A 20683-nucleotide genomic window follows, 5' to 3' on the forward strand; every position below is an offset into this window, starting at 1 on the left:
ACCGACGCGTGGACAAGTGCATGCGGACAGGGACGCTACATTTCACTGACGGCACACTGGGTGAATGTAGTTGAGGCTGGGACTGCTTCCCAAACTGGCCCGGTGTACCTCGTCTCCCCGCCTAACATTCCTGGCAGGGACACGAGAAGAACACCCCCCTCCTCCTCCTCCTCTACCGCCTCCTCCGCCACCGCCTCCTCCTCCGCCACCGCCTCCTCCTCCGCTGTTAGATTGACCCCAGCTACGAGTTGGAAACGTTGCAGCACTGGCGTTGGTAGACGTCAGCAGGCTGTGCTGAAGCTGATCAGCTTGGGGGACAGACAGCACACTGCCTCCGAGGTGAGGGATGCCCTCCTCGATGAGACGGCAATATGGTTTGAGCCGCTGCACCTGGGCCCAGGCATGGTCGTTTGTGATAACGGCCGGAACCTGGTAGCAGCTCTGGAGCTTGCCGGACTCCAACATGTTCCATGCCTGGCCCACGTCTTCAACCTAGTGGTGCAACGTTTCCTAAAGAGCTACCCCAATGTTCCAGAGCTACTGGTGAAAGTGCGGCGCATGTGCGCCCACTTTCGCAAGTCGACAGTAGCCGCTGCTAGCTTAAAATCTCTCCAGCAACGCCTGCATGTGCCACAACACCGGCTTTTGTGCGACGTCCCCACACGCTGGAACTCAACGTTTCAGATGTTGAATAGAGTGGTTGAGCAGCAGAGACCTTTGATGGAATACCAGCTACAAAACCCTAGGGTGCCACAAAGTCAGCTGCCTCAGTTTCTCATCCATGAGTGGCCATCAATGAGAGACCTTTGTGACATCCTACGGGTGTTTGAGGAGTCCACAAGGAGGGTGAGCTCTGAGAATGCGATGGTGAACCTTACAATCCCGCTCTTGTGTGTTCTGAGAGAATCCCTGATTGACATCAGGGATAACTCAGATCACACAGAGGAGTCAGGGATAGCATCCGATCCGTCACAGCTGGAGAGTAGGTCCACACATCTGTCCGCTTCATCGCGTTTAATGGAGGAGGAGGAGGAAGAAGAGTTGTCCGATGATGTGATGGTGATACAGGAGGCTTCTGGGCAACTTCGAATCGTCCCATTGTTGCAGCGCGGATGGGTAGACATGGAGGATGAGGAGGAAATGGAGATTGAACTTTCCGGTGGGGCCAGAGGAGTCATGCCAACTAACACTGTGGCAGACATGGCTGAGTTCATGTTGGGGTGCTTTACAACCGACAAGTGTATTGTCAAAATCATGGAGGACAACCAGTACTGGATCTTTGCTATCCTTGACCCCCGGTATAAAAACAACATCTCGTCTTTTATTCCGGTAGAGGGGAGGGCCAATCGCATCAATGCTTGCCACAGGCAATTGGTGCAGAATATGATGGAGATGTTTCCAGCATGTGACGTTGGCGGCAGGGAGGACAGTTCCTCCAGTAGGCGACCAAGTTCTCACCGGTCCACACAAACGAGGGGCACACTGTCTAAGGTCTGGGACACCTTGATGGCACCCCCTCGCCAAAGTGCCGCCACAGAGGGTCCTAGTGTCACCAGGCGTGAGAAGTATAGGCGCATGTTGCGGGAATACCTTTCCGACCACAGCCCTGTCCTCTCTGACCCCTCTGCGCCCTACACGTATTGGGTGTCGAAGTTGGACCTGTGGCTTGAACTTGCCCTATATGCCTTGGAGGTGCTGTCCTGTCCTGCCGCCAGCGTCCTATCGTAGAGGGTGTTCAGTGCAGCCGGTGGCATCATCACTGACAAGCGCACCCGTCTGTCAGCTGAGAGTGCCGACCGGCTCACTTTGATAAAAATGAACCACCACTGGATAGAGCCTTCATTTTTGTGCCCACCTGTGTAAAGCACCCCAACATGAAACTCCATGTCTGTACTCAACCTCTCCAATTCCTCCGCATCCTCATACTCATCCACCATAAGCGTTGCACAATTCTGCTAATACTAGGCTCCCTCCAACATGATTTCCCCCAACTCTGCTGGTTAGAGGCTCCCTCCACCCTGATTTCCACCAATTCTGCTGGTTAGAGGCTCCCTCCACCCTGCTTTCCCACAACTCTGCTGGTTAGAGGCTCCCTCCACCATGAATTTGCCCAAACTGGGCTGTTTAGAGGCTCCCTCCACCATGAATTGGTCCAAATTGGGGTTTTTAGAGGCTCCCTCCACCATGAATTTGCCCAAACTGGGCTGGTTAGAGGCTCCCTCCACCATGAATTGGTCCAAACTGGGCTGGTTAGAGGCTCCCTCCACCATGAATTGGTCCAAATTGGGGTTTTTAGAGGCTCCCTCCACCATGAATTGGTCCAAACTGGGCTGTTTAGAGGCTCCCTCCACCATGAATTGGTCCAAACTGGGTTTTTTAGAGGCTCCCTCCACCATGAATTGGTCCAAACTGGGGTTTTTAGAGGCTCCCTCCACCATGAATTTGCCCAAACTGGGCTGTTTAGAGGCTCCCTCCACCATGAATTGGTCCAAATTGGGGTTTTTAGAGGCTCCCTCCACCATGAATTTGCCCAAACTGGGCTGGTTAGAGGCTCCCTCCACCATGAATTGGTCCAAACTGGGCTGGTTAGAGGCTCCCTCCACCATGAATTGGTCCAAATTGGGGTTTTTAGAGGCTCCCTCCACCATGAATTGGTCCAAACTGGGCTGTTTAGAGGCTCCCTCCAGCATGAATTGGTCCAAACTGGGGTTTTTAGAGGCTCCCTCCACCATGAATTGGTCCAAACTGGGGTTTTTAGAGGCTCCCTCCACCATGAATTGGTCCAAACTGGGGTTTTTAGAGGCTCCCTCCACCATGAATTGGTCCAAACTGGGGTTTTTAGAGGCTCCCTCCACCATGAATTGGTCCAAACTGGGGTTTTTAGAGGCTCCCTCCACCATGAATTGGTCCAAACTGGGGTTTTTAGAGGCTCCCTCCACCATGAATTGGTCCAAACTAGGGTTTTTAGAGGCTCCCTCCACCATGAATTGGTCCAAACTGGGGTTTTTAGAGGCTCCCTCCACCATGAATTGGTCCAAACTGGGGTTTTTAGAGGCTCCCTCCACCATGAATTGGTCCAAACTGGGGTTTTTAGAGGCTCCCTCCACCATGAATTGGTCCAAATTGGGGTTTTTAGAGGCTCCCTCCACCATGAATTTGCCCAAACTGGGCTGGTTAGAGGCTCCCTCCACCATGAATTGGTCCAAACTGGGCTGGTTAGAGGCTCCCTCCACCATGAATTGGTCCAAATTGGGGTTTTTAGAGGCTCCCTCCACCATGAATTTGCCCAAACTGGGCTGGTTAGAGGCTCCCTCCACCATGAATTGGTCCAAACTGGGCTGGTTAGAGGCTCCCTCCACCATGAATTGGTCCAAATTGGGGTTTTTAGAGGCTCCCTCCACCATGAATTGGTCCAAACTGGGCTGTTTAGAGGCTCCCTCCACCATGAATTGGTCCAAACTGGGGTTTTTAGAGGCTCCCTCCACCATGAATTGGTCCAAACTGGGCTGTTTAGAGGCTCCCTCCACCATGAATTGGTCCAAACTGGGTTTTTTAGAGGCTCCCTCCACCATGAATTGGTCCAAACTGGGGTTTTTAGAGGCTCCCTCCACCATGAATTTGCCCAAACTGGGCTGTTTAGAGGCTCCCTCCACCATGAATTGGTCCAAATTGGGGTTTTTAGAGGCTCCCTCCACCATGAATTTGCCCAAACTGGGCTGGTTAGAGGCTCCCTCCACCATGAATTGGTCCAAACTGGGCTGGTTAGAGGCTCCCTCCACCATGAATTGGTCCAAATTGGGGTTTTTAGAGGCTCCCTCCACCATGAATTGGTCCAAACTGGGCTGTTTAGAGGCTCCCTCCAGCATGAATTGGTCCAAACTGGGGTTTTTAGAGGCTCCCTCCACCATGAATTGGTCCAAACTGGGGTTTTTAGAGGCTCCCTCCACCATGAATTGGTCCAAACTGGGGTTTTTAGAGGCTCCCTCCACCATGAATTGGTCCAAACTGGGGTTTTTAGAGGCTCCCTCCACCATGAATTGGTCCAAACTGGGGTTTTTAGAGGCTCCCTCCACCATGAATTGGTCCAAACTGGGGTTTTTAGAGGCTCCCTCCACCATGAATTGGTCCAAACTAGGGTTTTTAGAGGCTCCCTCCACCATGAATTGGTCCAAACTGGGGTTTTTAGAGGCTCCCTCCACCATGAATTGGTCCAAACTGGGGTTTTTAGAGGCTCCCTCCACCATGAATTGGTCCAAACTGGGGTTTTTAGAGGCTCCCTCCACCATGAATTGGTCCAAATTGGGGTTTTTAGAGGCTCCCTCCACCATGAATTTGCCCAAACTGGGCTGGTTAGAGGCTCCCTCCACCATGAATTGGTCCAAACTGGGCTGGTTAGAGGCTCCCTCCACCATGAATTGGTCCAAATTGGGGTTTTTAGAGGCTCCCTCCACCATGAATTGGTCCAAACTGGGCTGTTTAGAGGCTCCCTCCACCATGAATTGGTCCAAACTGGGGTTTATAGAGGCTCCCTCCACCATGAATTGGTCCAAACTGGGCTGTTTAGAGGCTCCCTCCACCATGAATTGGTCCAAACTGGGTTTTTTAGAGGCTCCCTCCACCATGAATTGGTCCAAACTGGGGTTTTTAGAGGCTCCCTCCACCATGAATTTGCCCAAACTGGGCTGTTTAGAGGCTCCCTCCACCATGAATTGGTCCAAATTGGGGTTTTTAGAGGCTCCCTCCACCATGAATTTGCCCAAACTGGGCTGGTTAGAGGCTCCCTCCACCATGAATTGGTCCAAACTGGGCTGGTTAGAGGCTCCCTCCACCATGAATTGGTCCAAATTGGGGTTTTTAGAGGCTCCCTCCACCATGATTTGGTCCAAACTGGGCTGTTTAGAGGCTCCCTCCAGCATGAATTGGTCCAAACTGGGGTTTTTAGAGGCTCCCTCCACCATGAATTGGTCCAAACTGGGGTTTTTAGAGGCTCCCTCCACCATGAATTGGTCCAAACTGGGGTTTTTAGAGGCTCCCTCCACCATGAATTGGTCCAAACTGGGGTTTTTAGAGGCTCCCTCCACCATGAATTGGTCCAAACTGGGGTTTTTAGAGGCTCCCTCCACCATGAATTGGTCCAAACTGGGGTTTTTAGAGGCTCCCTCCACCATGAATTGGTCCAAACTAGGGTTTTTAGAGGCTCCCTCCACCATGAATTGGTCCAAACTGGGGTTTTTAGAGGCTCCCTCCACCATGAATTGGTCCAAACTGGGGTTTTTAGAGGCTCCCTCCACCATGAATTGGTCCAAACTGGGGTTTTTAGAGGCTCCCTCCACCATGAATTGGTCCAAATTGTGGTTTTTAGAGGCTCCCTCCACCATGAATTTGCCCAAACTGGGCTGGTTAGAGGCTCCCTCCACCATGAATTGGTCCAAACTGGGCTGGTTAGAGGCTCCCTCCACCATGAATTGGTCCAAATTGGGGTTTTTAGAGGCTCCCTCCACCATGAATTGGTCCAAACTGGGCTGGTTAGAGGCTCCCTCCAGCATGAATTGGTCCAAACTGGGGTTTTTAGAGGCTCCCTCCACCATGAATTGGTCCAAACTGGGGTTTTTAGAGGCTCCCTCCACCATGAATTGGTCCAAATTGGGGGTTTTAGAGGCTCCCTCCACCATGAATTGGTCCAAACTGGGGTTTTTAGAGGCTCCCTCCACCATGAATTGGTCCAAACTGGGCTGGTTAGAGGCTCCCTCCACCATGAATTGGTCCAAATTGGGGTTTTTAGAGGCTCCCTCCACCATGAATTGGTCCAAACTGGGCTGTTTAGAGGCTCCCTCCACCATGAATTGGTCCAAACTGGGGTTTTTAGAGGCTCCCTCCACCATGAATTGGTCCAAACTGGGGGTTTTTAGAGGCTCCCTCCACCATGAATTTGCCCAAACTGGGCTGTTTAGAGGCTCCCTCCATCATGAATTGGTCCAAACTGGGGTTTTTAGAGGCTCCCTCCACCATGAATTGGTCCAAACTGGGGTTTTTAGAGGCTCCCTCCACCATGAATTGGTCCAAACTGGGGTTTTTAGAGGCTCCCTCCACCATGAATTTGCCCAAACTGGGCTGTTTAGAGGCTCCCTCCACCATGAATTGGTCCAAACTGGGTTTTTTAGAGGCTCCCTCCACCATGAATTGGTCCAAACTGGGGTTTTTAGAGGCTCCCTCCACCATGAATTTGCCCAAACTGGGCTGTTTAGAGGCTCCCTCCACCATGAATTGGTCCAAATTGGGGTTTTTAGAGGCTCCCTCCACCATGAATTGGTCCAAACTGGGCTGGTTAGAGGCTCCCTCCACCATGAATTTGCCCAAACTGGGCTGTTTAGAGGCTCCCTCCACCATGAATTGGTCCAAACGGGGGTTTTTAGAGGCTCCCTCCACCATGAATTTGCCCAAACTGGGCTGGTTAGAGGCTCCTCCACCATGAATTTGCCCAAACTGGGCTGTTTAGAGGCTCCCTCCACCATGAATTGGTCCAAACTGGGGTTTTTAGAGGCTCCCTCCACCATGAATTGGTCCAAACTGGGCTGGTTAGAGGCTCCCTCCACCATGAATTGGTCCAAACTGGGGTTTTTAGAGGCTCCCTCCACCATGAATTGGTCCAAACTGGGCTGTTTAGAGGCTCCCTCCACCATGAATTGGTCCAAACTGGGGTTTTTAGAGGCTCCCTCCACCATGAATTGGTCCAAACTGGGGTTTTTAGAGGCTCCCTCCACCATGAATTGGTCCAAACTGGGTTTTTTAGAGGCTCCCTCCACCATGAATTGGTCCAAACTGGGGTTTTTAGAGGCTCCCTCCACCATGAATTGGTCCAAACTGGGGTTTTTAGAGGCTCCCTCCACCATGAATTGGTCCAAACTGGGGTTTTTAGAGGCTCCCTCCACCATGAATTGGTCCAAACTGGGGTTTTTAGAGGCTCCCTCCACCATGAATTTGCCCAAACTGGACTGTTTAGAGGCTCCCTCCACCATGAATTGGTCCAAATTGGGGTTTTTAGAGGCTCCCTCCACCATGAATTTGCCCAAACTGGGCTGGTTAGAGGCTCCCTCCACCATGAATTGGTCCAAACTGGGCTGGTTAGAGGCTCCCTCCACCATGAATTGGTCCAAATTGGGGTTTTTAGAGGCTCCCTCCACCATGAATTGGTCCAAACTGGGCTGTTTAGAGGCTCCCTCCACCATGAATTGGTCCAAACTGGGCTGGTTAGAGGCTCCCTCCACCATGAATTGGTCCAAACTGGGTTTTTTAGAGGCTCCCTCCACCATGAATTGGTCCAAACTGGGGGTTTTAGAGGCTCCCTCCACCATTAATTTGCCCAAACTGGGCTGTTTAGAGGCTCCCTCCACCATGAATTGGTCCAAATTGGGGTTTTTAGAGGCTCCCTCCACCATGAATTTGCCCAAACTGGGCTGGTTAGAGGCTCCCTCTACCATGAATTGGTCCAAACTGGGCTGGTTAGAGGCTCCCTCCACCATGAATTGGTCCAAATTGGGGTTTTTAGAGGCTCCCTCCACCATGAATTGGTCCAAACTGGGCTGTTTAGAGGCTCCCTCCACCATGAATTGGTCCAAACTGGGGTTTTTAGAGGCTCCCTCCACCATGAATTGGTCCAAACTGGGTTTTTTAGAGGCTCCCTCCACCATGAATTGGTCCAAACTGGGGTTTTTAGAGGCTCCCTCCACCATGAATTTGCCCAAACTGGGCTGTTTAGAGGCTCCCTCCACCATGAATTGGTCCAAATTGGGGTTTTTAGAGGCTCCCTCCACCATGAATTTGCCCAAACTGGGCTGGTTAGAGGCTCCCTCCACCATGAATTGGTCCAAACTGGGCTGGTTAGAGGCTCCCTCCACCATGAATTGGTCCAAATTGGGGTTTTTAGAGGCTCCCTCCACCATGAATTGGTCCAAACTGGGCTGTTTAGAGGCTCCCTCCACCCTGCTTTCCCACAACTCTGCTGGTTAGAGGCTCCCTCCACCATGAATTGGTCCAAACTGGGCTGTTTAGAGGCTCCCTCCACCATGAATTGGTCCAAACTGGGTTTTTTAGAGGCTCCCTCCACCATGAATTGGTCCAAACTGGGGTTTTTAGAGTCTCCCTCCACCATGAATTGGTCCAAACTGGGGTTTTTAGAGGCTCCCTCCACCATGAATTTGCCCAAACTCTGCTGGTTAGAGGCTCAATCCACCCTGATTTTCAAAACAAATGTTGGTGCCAACCTCAACTTACTACAAGGGCCAAATTCACTGCTGGTGACAAGCTCTCCTCACTGCAAGTGCCAAATACACATGTTTCAAGGTGTTTTCCTACTGTCAGAGAGGTGGTATTGAGTGTGTAAAGTGTGTAGTTGTTAGGCTGTGATGTTGGGGTAATAGAGGGTCTTTGGTGTGTTAGATGCCCCCAGACATGCTTCCCCTGCTGTCCCAGTGTCATTCCAGAGGTGTTGGCATCATTTCCTGTGGTGTCATAGTGGACTTGGTGACCCTCCAGACACGGATTTGGGTTTCCCCCTTAACGAGTATATGTTCCCCATAGACTATAATGGGGTTCGAAACCCGTTCGAACACACGAACAGTGAGCGGCTGTTCGATTCGAATTTCGAACCTCGAACATTTTAGTGTTCGCTCATCTCTAATTATTATGGATCCATAATAACGGATAGTGTACAGAACTATTAATTTCAATGACCCCATACATGTCCATAGCTTTTATGGATCCATATGGGAGCCACAAAACCCTACAGCCGTGTGCGTGGAGCTTAAAGGGGCTCTATCATTGGGAAAAGTCATTTTTAACTAAGCACATACTTGCATAGCATTTAGAATAGCTATTCCACACGTACCTTTTGTATGTCAATCGCCTCAGTAGTTTTTGAATGAGCCCATTTTTATTCATATGCTAATTAGCCTCCAACGAGCACCGGAAGTCTCAGCGAGCGCAGTCTCTGCTATTCTCTGTTATGTGTATGAGAGCAGAGAGGCTGATGATGATGATGGCTCATCTCCCTACTCTCACACACATAGCTGTAGCTCTTCACTGTCAGAAGGGCGTTTCTGACAGTCAGGAAGGCCCTTCCTCACAGCAGTGTCTATTGCGCTGTACTGTGAGAGCGGTGAGGAATGCCCCCTCCACTCCTGATAGTGCTCAGTGTCATTGCTAGAGGGTAAGCAACGCCCCCTCTCACAGTACAACGCTAGAGACGCTGCTGTTAGGAGGGGCGTTCCTGACTGACTGTCAAAAACACCCTTCTGACAGTGAAGAGCTACAGTACCGGCACCAATAGCTCTTCACCGGGGGCACAGATCGTGAATTCAGCACACTGTCGCCTTTCTAGCTGTGCATTAAACCGCATGTGGCCCAGATAGTGAAAGGTCTTCTTTAAAAAAAACTTCATGCTTGCAATGCCACTGCCGGGTCATATGTGTAGAGAAGACGGCACCAAGGATAGTTTTTATGTTACCATGGAGATCTGGTAGTTTTGGTATAAACTTTATACACCTATAGATTATTTTTTTTGCTTACTCTGTGATCTATACTGTGACGATATTAAAAGGAAGTGTGGCGGGTGCAACATTGTTTATTATATCTTTTTCCATGAGCTTAGTATTGATCTCATTTAATGCCATCCTGCCTATTACTTAGTAACTTCCACTCCTTACAAGTACAATCATAATCCCATTAAATTGTAAAATACCAAAACTCTGTGATAAGAGCATCAGACTACATATAAACTGAGCCTCCGACAGCGACCATTACCCTAAGCGGCCGGGCCAGAGGTAAGAGGCACAAGCGGGTCTTCTCTCTCCCTTGTGTATTCTGTATTTTTATTGCTTTACTGTCCATTCAGATCCAGGGCCATGTTGGATAGATAGATAGATAGATAGATAGATAGATAGATAGATAGATAGATAGATAGATAGATAGATAGATAGATATGAAATAAATAGATAGATAGATAGATAGGAGATAGATAGATAGATAGATAGATAGATAGATAGATAGATAGATAGATAGGAGATAGATAGATAGATAGATAGATAGATAGATAGATAGATAGGAGATAGATAGATAGATAGATAGATAGATAGGAGATAGATAGATAGATAGATAGATAGATAGATAGGAGATAGATAGATAGATAGATAGATAGATAGATAGGAGATAGATAGATAGATAGGAGATAGATAGATAGATAGATAGATAGATAGATAGATAGATAGATAGATAGATAGATAGGAGATAGATAGATAGATAGATATGAAATAGATAGATAGATAGATAGATAGATAGATAGGAGATAGATAGATAGATAGATAGATAGATAGATAGATAGATATGAAATAGATAGATAGATAGATAGATAGATAGATAGATAGATAGATAGAAGATAGATAGATAGATAGATAGATAGATAGATAGGAGATAGATAGATAGATAGATAGATAGGAGATAGCTAGATAGATAGATAGATAGATAGATAGATAGATAGATAGATAGGAGATAGATAGATAGATAGATAGATAGATAGATAGATAGGAGATAGATAGATATAGATAGATAGATAGATAGATAGATAGATAGATAGATAGATAGATAGATAGATAGATAGGAGATAGATAGATAGATAGATAGATAGATAGATAGGAGATAGATAGATAGATAGATAGATAGATAGATAGATAGATGATAGATAGATAGATAGATAGATAGATAGATAGGAGATAGATAGATAGATAGATAGATAGATAGATAGATAGGAGATAGATAGATAGATAGATAGATAGATAGGAGATAGATAGATAGATAGATAGATAGATAGATAGGAGATAGATAGATAGATAGATAGATAGGCGATAGATAGATAGATAGATAGATAGATAGATAGATAGATAGATCTCAATATTGATCCAACAGAGTGTTCTTTTGCTGAGTTTCATGGGAAAATTTCCTTCTTGCGTTGAGCTGACATCTATCCCTCCTACTTGACTCCCCCTTCATTCACTATACACATGCACTTGACCAAGTCTGCATGTTGCTTTAATGGTGATAAAGGAATGGACGCCTCTGGTGCTGGTTTATCTCACATGCAAATAATTGGACTGGGCATGCTGAAATCCAACATGCCCTACCATTATTTTCCCAGACATCTGCCAAATGGGAAGCTCAAGGCTTGTGGAAACGCTGCTTTATTTGTTGCAGATTTTGCCCCTTTGTCTTGCTCTTTGGATGCAGGGTGATTGTATAACCACAGTTTACATAATATACAGATAGGAAGCAGTTAAGTGCTTATTAAGTGGAACATTAAAAGGCGATTTCCTTTAATGACCAGGAATAATGGAGGATTTATTAGAACTCTTCACAGGCCTGGTTTGGCAATCCACCAGGGCAAACATTTCCCATAGGATGCTTGCACATTATAAGATGCTGGTCTATTTCACCAGTCTGCTTTACTTATACTAAGCTACTACACCTAAACCAGGCCTCAAGTCCCACGTGATCCCTAAATGATCCTATATAACGGCACATGGAGTCTCTACAGTTCCATTTTCAGAACCATAGACAGCCCATGAACCATCATATTACCCCCAAGAAGCTTCTAATATGGAACATGTCACCATTATCTTCTCATGGATCCATATTCCAGCTTTTTGGGTCAGTGTTACCATGTTTTACAGTGAACATCTGCAGGTAGAGCCCATAAAAGATACCGCAGACACGGAAGTAGTTTCCATATTTGTCACACGGCAATAGTCCCATAAACACGCTTATTGTTCCGGCGAGATCTTCAGTCGTATCCTGTTTATGACATCCATCCATGCTATAAATCACAAGACCACTTGGCACGTGCTGGAAAATGACTTATGCCATAACCAAACATACCTTGCAACTTGTTGGACTGTCAAAAAGTATCTACAAGTGTGAATAGTGTTTTTAATCAAAGTAATAGCACAGACTGTATCTGACTATAGACATTTTATGATCTAAAATGCGACCTATTATGACTTATCATATAATACACTAATGTAATACTACCCTAAAGAGCCCACATACACTGCCTGGCCAAAAAAAAAGTCGCGAGTGTTGATATTTAGTTGGGCCACCATGAGCACGAATAACAGCACGCATCCGTCTTGGCATGGAGCCTATAATATTCTGTAGTGTAGACTCAGGGATTTTGATCCAATTCTCAAGTATCAGGGAGCCCAGGTTACGCAGATTTGTTGGGGTTGGTGAGTGACAGCGCAGGTTCCTTTCCAGCACATTCCAGTGTTTTGTGTGCTTCTCGTCGCACCCGGACACGACCATCACTCTGGAACAATGTGAAGCGTGATTCATCTGACCACATGACCTTTCTCCACTGCTCTAGGGTCCAATCCTTGTGGTCTCTTGCAAATGACAGGCACCGACGTCTGTTGGTCTCTGTCACCAATGGCTTTCATGTGGCGACACAACTGTTGAGACCCATTCCTTTTAGTTCTCGTCGCATTGTTCGCTCCGAAATGTGTCGCTCCGTCGAGTTGAACATCTGTGTGAGCTCAAAGGTGGTTTTCCGATGGATATTCTTCACCAGTCGCTTTAGGGACCTACGACCTCGAGTTTCGAGTATAGTTTTACGCCCACACTTTCCACGGTTGGAGGGGGGTTCTCCACCATCTCACCATGCTCGTATGATACGCTGAACAGTTCTCTGTCCGATACCAGTTACTTCGGCTATCTCCTTGGTCGATTTGTTGGCCTGATGCAATCCAATGACTTGCCCCTTCTGGAAGGCACTACCATCTCTTCCTCTGGTAGCTCTTCCGTTGGTAGACATTGCTTCACACCTTTAATTATGATCTGCACTTGACAGGCTACAGCTCAATTATATATTCAAGAATATATGCAAATTCCTGTCATGAACAGTTCATAATTATATCAGGGGTGGAACGGGACCTTGTTGCAGAACGTGACTTTTTTTTTTGGCCAGGCAGTGTAATATTGCCATTAGATTCCCTAATAACACTGTGTGGCTTTAGTTTATTTCTGGGGTTCCCTAGTGAAGAGTTACATCTCTTACACTGTTATGTCTGTTGTTCTGGTCTGCTGGATAAAAAAGTTGAACTTGCTGCACAGAGACTCTGATGTAGGTGTGAACTCAGCCTTACTGTGCAACCCCCTGGTCTAGTATTTGTGCCACGTGTACTGATAGAGCTCCATGTCTTTAGGGACAATTCCATTGTATTACGCAGGATTCAAGTTCCTGAAAATTTGGCACAATGCATTTCACGCCCTACTTCCACATGTGTATAAAGTAGGCAAGGTTGTTATGTTAGTCAGGGATTTATTATGTTATCAAAAAGAACACAAAGCTACGTGGCCGGGATTATGCACACGAGTCCCAAATAGATAGGGACATTATACTACAATAGGTATCTTGTATACATGTATCAGACATAATATCTGCAGCGGAGTGAACCGGAGTGTTCTCCATTATCTATGAACAGAGAGGCAAGTACTGACCTGTCTGTACAATCCATCATAGAATAATATATGTATAATAGCTATGTATATCAGCCAGGCATAATAATCTATCATATAATAATATATGTATAATAGCTATGTACAGTATATCAGCCAGGGATAATAATCTATCATAGAATAATATATGTATAATAGCTATGTATATCAACCAGGCATAATAATCTATTATATAATAATATATGTATAATAGCTATGTATATCAGCCAGGCATAATAATCTATCATATAATAATATATGTATAATAGCTATGTATATCAGCAAGGGATAATAATCTATCATAGAATAATATATGTATAATAGCTATGTATATCAGCCAGGGATAATAATCTATTATCCTATTAATATTATAAATGTGAAAGTTTGTGAGTTTGTGGGTTTGTGGGTTTGTGTGTTTGGATGTTTGCATGTTCGGATGTTTGTTCCTCAATCACGGAAAAACCGCTCCACCGATTTGGCTGAAATTTTCCACAAACATAGTTAATACACCCGATTAAACAATAGGCTACTTTTCGTCACAATAGCGCACATAAGTTTGTGCCAGGACCCCCACAAAACCCAAACTCACACCACCATCTCTGCAATCTCACACACTTTGGACCATAGCAAGCCACAAAATTCATATTGCCCTCTGCAGCCTCGCCCCTAGCCCCACACAATCTCATATACATATACTTTACCACTTTGCCCCTCACCTTACCGATACTCCAGGAGGTTCTCTTTAACACTCCGGAGCAGCTATGTTTGTCGACCCCCACCACTCTGACAATCCGCGACACCGCCCACCCATGTCAATACCCCTAGGCAGTCTAATAAATGCAAAAAAAAAAAGTTTAAAAAAGTAAAAAAAATATAAAAAAAGAAAAAAAAAGGATTAAAAATTCAAATCACCCCCCTCTCCCTAGAACACATATAAAAGTAGTTAAAAACTGTGAAACACATACATGTTAGGTATCCCCACGTCCGAAATCGCCCGCTCTACAAAGCTACAGAAATATTTTTCCTGTTCGGTAAACGCTGTAGCGGGAAAAATGGTCAAAAGTGCCAAACCGCCATTTTTTCACTGTTTTGATTCTGATAAAAATTTGAATAAAAAGTGATCAAAGCAATAACATTTCCCGAAAATGGTAGAACTACAAAGTACACCTGACCCCGCAAAAAAAGACGCCCTATGCATCCCCGTACACCTATGTATAAAAAAGTTACGGCTGTCGGAATATGGCGACTTTTCAAAAAATAATTCTTTAACACAGTTTTGGATTTTTTTTAAGGGGTCAAAATGTAAATAAAACGGGGCCGCACGGTGGCTCAGTGGTTAGCACTGCAGCCTTGCAGCGCTGGAGTCCTGGTGTTCAAATCCCACCATGGGCCAAAAACCATCTGCAAGGAGTTTGTATGTTCTCCCCGTGTTTGCATGGATTTCCATCCCATATTCCAAAAAAAGACATACTGATAGGGAAAAATGTACATTGTGAGCTCTATGTGGGGCTCACAATCTACATTTAAAAAAAAAAAAAAAAAATGTAAATAAAACCATATAAATTTGGTATCCCTGGAATCATAACGAAACACAGAATACAGGGGACATGTCATTTTGGTTGCACAGTGAACGCCGTAAAACCAAAGCCCGTAAGAAAGTCGCAGAAATGCATTTTTTCTTCAAATCCCCCCCATTCTGATTTTTTTCCTGCTTCCCAGTACATTATATAGAATAAATAATGGTGGCATCATGAAGAAAAATTTGTCCCAGGAAAAATCAAGACGTCATATGGCTCTGGGAGCGGAGAAATAAAAAAGTTATGGGGTTTAGAAGGAGGGGAGTCAAAAACGAAAATCAAAAAATGCCATCGGCGGGAAAGGGTTAACTTCAAATACTTCTGTCCCAAAGTCACTATGTAAAGTTTCTCACAACACCGTATATATAGCAGCTCAAATACAAAGTAACTTCAACACAAAAGTCTCACATACTCTCTGAATTACAGCAAAAACAAGATACAAAGTTACATTTCATATCCCATACCTTATACACAGTACGAACACCTTACCCGCGCCTGTATATACCCACTGCTACAATCACCGCAGACGAAGTCGCGGGTACCAGCTATATAATATATACATGTATAATAGTCAGCTATATATAATCAGCCAGGGATAATAATCTATCATATAATAATATATAATAATATAATATTCACCTACATATAACCAGCCATAGATATGAATGTATTATATAATATATATGTATAATAGCCATCTATATACCGTATGTATAACCAGCCATAGATACTAATCTGCTATATAATAATCCAGGTTATTTCGGAGGAGGTCTGATGGGAGGAGACACATTTTGTTTTCGCGATGACCCATTTCCAGCGGCCCCGCTGATAATAGTGCAGGGACATATTTCTGATAAGGATGTTCCTATAAATAAGTTTCTGACATTTCAGCATCACATTTACACATTGCACACAGAGAAGCTCCTTAAAGTGCCCCGGATCTAGGAGCTGCATCTCCTCCAAAACAAGTGACACCTGGCCGCAGCAGGTCTTGTTAACAAGTCTCTTAGTCTGTGTTCACACCTGTGTTGTGATATCCGTTCCTCGGGTCGATCTCAGGATTGCAAAATGCTTTCATCCATCAATTTCTGTCGCGAACTAACACAGATGTGATAAATCCCCTGTTTTATTTTAACTTGGACCTGTACATTTTTTTGTATTGTTCCAGTGCATATGAAATAAAAATATAAGCAACGTTGCAAATCTCCATGGTTACAGACTACAAACAGGCCCTGTGTAGTCTGAAGGAATTCTATTTAAGGTGTATTTTGGGAAAGTGTGACACTATATATACATATAGAGCGTCTATACATCATCCACTGATCACAATGTAAAATATAACAGTACTAGCATCTGCCCACGGGTTGGTGGTGGCGCTGAGCCGCGTAGCGGCAACCCTTCTCCCATGCTCCCCCTGGCTCACGTGGCCGGGCCCCCCTTGTACCCCCGAAAGTGGGTCCTGCACACCATCCTCCCGCGCACTACCCAGGGTTACAAATGCTTTGCCCGTGGGCCAACCGTGACCGTACTCACACTGTACAGTCCCTCGGGACTCCCCAGGGCCCCACACACCTTGCCCGCGGCACGATGGTTCGCTCACCCTATCCGCACCCTACAGTGTCCCGGTGTACTTACTCCGCTCGCAGAGCCGATGGACTTGTTGCCCTTGCAGAGTGCGCTGCGAAGCCACGTCGGTTCCTGAGGGAGCTTGCACACTCGCCGCCGCCATCGATAGAGTGATCTGGCCAAGTAGAGCAGGCGGCATGGCTGTGGCGTTCCGGAGCCGTGAGTAGCTGCCATGTTGGCCGGGTCGCACAGCGGAAACCGGCCCGCCCACAGACTGCCTTGTACGTATCGGGCCGTGCCGCTTCTCCACAGGCCCGCCCACAGCCTGCTGCGCACCAATGGCAGCGCCGCTGAGATGACATAATCTCAGGTCCTACAGCGGAGCCGGAGTATCGTTTCGCCAGTCACGGCGGGGCTGTCGGGGGAGTGCGCGTCTCGTGAAGTGGCCTATGTTTCCTTCCAGCTAAATATCTAGGTATGTGCGAAATCTCAGCCAAATCCGTTCAGGCGTTTGGCTGTGATAATCGAACAAACATCCAAACACACAAAGTTTCACATTTGTAATATTAGTAGGATTAAAAAGCGATGAGTAATGAAAGCACACGGACTTCATAGACTATAATGGGGTCCGTGTGTTTCCGCGTGGTGTTCGCACGAATCATGTGGAGAGAAAAGTACTTCAAGAACTACTTTCCTCTCTGCATGATTTGAGCGGAAAACACATGGACCCCATTATAGTCTATGGGGTCCGTGTGCTTTTATTACTCATCGCTTTTTAATGTGTTTGGTATTTTGTTTGGGGGGGTCCCCAAGCGTTCCTACAATGGTGCATTACATAATCCCTTATTAGAGTACTGGACTCTGGGGGCTGCTGCGGTGGTCACAGGTCAGAGACCACCAGTATAAAGGCACTTCTACTAATACAGAATGGAGGCTTGTATAGAGAGGAGAACATTCCCCACATGGAGGATCTTATCTGGATGAGATGTAGGTAACTATTAGTTTAGGCAGTGACAGTCCTGACTAATAATAGCTGCCCTGTAATTATAAGGTGGAGGCCATAATGTCTCCCTCTATGTAGCTCAGTCCTCCGTCATCACACGCACGCCCCGCACATCTCCACCAGGTGCGCTCTGCTTTGGCTTGATGCCGTAGGGCAGATGTTTCCTCCATAAGATATAATCTAAAAAGCACACCACATAGTAGGTCCTCCAGAAATGAAGTATTCGGCTAGGGCTACATGGCCACTTTGCTCATGTGACACTAAAATCACGTTGCCAGATTATAAGAAAAGATTGTGAGATTCCCCTAGAATTCAAAGGTACAGCGCTGCAGTACCTGCACAAGTCCCGGCCAGGTGTCAGACTGGATGTACACACAGGATTGTCCAGACAGGGTTTTGGGAAGGGGGGCGCCCCAGGTCCCACACAGTATAGTGCCCCCACAGATACCATATGCTACAGCGCCACCAGGTGCCCCACAACAGCAGTACATGATGTCAGCACAAAGAAGGGGCAGAGGGTCCTACTCACCTCCCAACTTTCAAGGAATACTTTCAAAAAGTGCACCATGGCAAATTTAGCTCCACCCACTTCTCATCCATTGACTTTTCATCTATTTTTCTTTGCTCCACCACGCAGTATAATGCACCTACAGTCACACTGACACCATATGCCCCCACACTATAATGTTCCCCTCCAATTGCCCCACAGTATGAAGTTCCTCTCCTCATGTCCCAGTTTAAACTGGTGGCAACTAGAGGGAGACATTAAACTGGGGCATCTTCAGGGGGCCATTAAACAGTGAGGGAAGTTGGAGGGGAACGATAAATTAATGGCAGCTGGAGTTGGAAATTAGGCTGGGGGCAACTAGGGCAGGACAATAAACCATGGGGGTTTATTACATCTAGAGGCAGACATGTTGCCTCGAGTTTAATGTTCCTTTCCAGTTGCCCCCAGCTTAATCTCTCCATCAAGTGACCCCCATTTTTTAATGTCCCCCTCCAGCTGTCCCCAGTTTAATGCCCATCTTACTCTCCCCCCGTTTAATGTCTCCCCTTCAACTACCCCCAGTTTAATGTCCCCCTTTATCTGTCCCCAGATTAATAACTCCCCCCTCCATCTGCCCCCAGTTTTATATCCCCTTCAATCACTGCCACCAGTTTCATGACCCACTACGTCTGCCCCTTCTTTAATGTTCCCCGTTCATCTGCCCCCAGTTTAATGTCCTCCTTCATCTTCCTCCAGTTTAATGTGTCCCCTTCATCTGCCCCTTAGTTTCATGTTCCCCCTCAATTTGCACTCAAAGTTTAACATTAAAAAAACACTGATACTCACCTCTCCTTGCTCTCCTGCTGCTCTGTCTGCAGTGCCAGTCAAGGAGTTCTGGGAGCTGCAGGCATGATGTGAGTGCGCGGGGCTGGAGTGCACAGGGAGCAGAGTGGTGTAGCAGCAGCTGTCCGCACATAGCTCCTGCTTCATTCACTATTGTATTCAATTCATCTGCATCCTCTGGACGCAGATGAGCTGAATCCAGTACATACCTCCAGCCGACTGGACTGCAGGACAAGACCCACTATCCAATCAGGGACTGTTCCGCAGAATCCAGGACAGTGAGGTATGGTGCTTGGAGCAGTAAGTAATGTGCATTGTACTCACAGCTAACTCCTCATTCAGGGGAACAGGGTCAGTTCAGGGTCAGTAGGTGGTTTTAACCGTGAAATTGCCCCTTTCTTTATGCCCCTGACCAGTCCCGCCTCTTTTTCCTGACGTGACTGGCACATAACATGCCCATGTCCTGTATAATATGTCTGAGACCCTGGCAGATGCTGGAGATTTGACTACTCTTCCGGGATTCGGGGAGGTCACCCCTTTTCCCAGTAGCCTCCCAGATATATCAGGAGAGTTGACAGAGCCGGCTGCCCTGGGCATTCGCCCTTGGCATTTAGACTAGGTTCACACGTGAAGGTCTTCCATCTCAGATTCCTCTCCAAATTTTTGCTCTGTGCATCCCATGTTGGTTTTGCCCATTGTCTTGTCCATTAGCCCTGTCACAATGGAGCCGCAGTAAGTTCAAGCAGGGTACTGAAAAAAGTTTATGTCGCTGCCGCCATTTAACGCAATAGGAGACAGATTCTGTCTGGAATTTATTGATTCTGAAACAGAATCCACCTCCAAATTCCTCTGTGTGAACGGCTCCTTAGAATAAAGCTTAAACCATAAGGCCAGTCACAGGGACCAGAACAACAAGGTCCATGTGTCATCCACATTTCCTGTTCCATTCATGGCTTGATTGAACCGGTCATCCGAGAAATGGCACTGACACATGGACCTTGTATCTGAACATGGCGGGTGGTAGGGCCCGTAGTCTATAAATATCAGCCATTGATGTATTCTAGGTAGTGTCTGGGGAACGCAACCTCCATGTTTCCCTATGGTGACGCCTGTAGATGCCCCATGGGACAACACTGAGCCATGGTGACTCCATCTCACTGGCAACCAACATACCCGGCGGCCATGACAGCAGCTATTATTACGTCTCCGGTTAAATCTGCGTTAGCCCTGAAGCCTCTTAGGTGTTCATTCACACATGGCAGCTTCGTTGCAGTAATCTGATATATAATTTGGCCTTGCAAAAAAAAATAAAAAATCTAATTTTCTGCAACAATCTGCTCTGTGTGAATATACCCTTATTATGCTGTTTTTTATGCTTTCATTTAGTTTTATTATATTAGCTTTGACAAGTTCTGCAGTGTGTGTCACTTCATGTTGTGCCAGGGGCTGTGTGGGTGGCACAGTGTGGGCACACATTCCCGCCAAGTACAACTGATCAGGTGACTACGTGACATTCCCCGGTATCAGAACCGAAGCGAGTTGTTACAGTTCCTCACGTGATCGTCACCGACCAATCACAGGGCTAGTTGCGAACAGTATTCCATTCATACAGAACGCGGTATTCTGACACTAGAGGGCGAAGTGTCTGATTCAAAGGGTGATAGGAGA

This window comes from Leptodactylus fuscus, chromosome 5 (assembly GCF_031893055.1).
Source record: "Leptodactylus fuscus isolate aLepFus1 chromosome 5, aLepFus1.hap2, whole genome shotgun sequence".
NCBI classification, from domain to species: Eukaryota; Metazoa; Chordata; class Amphibia; order Anura; family Leptodactylidae; genus Leptodactylus; species Leptodactylus fuscus.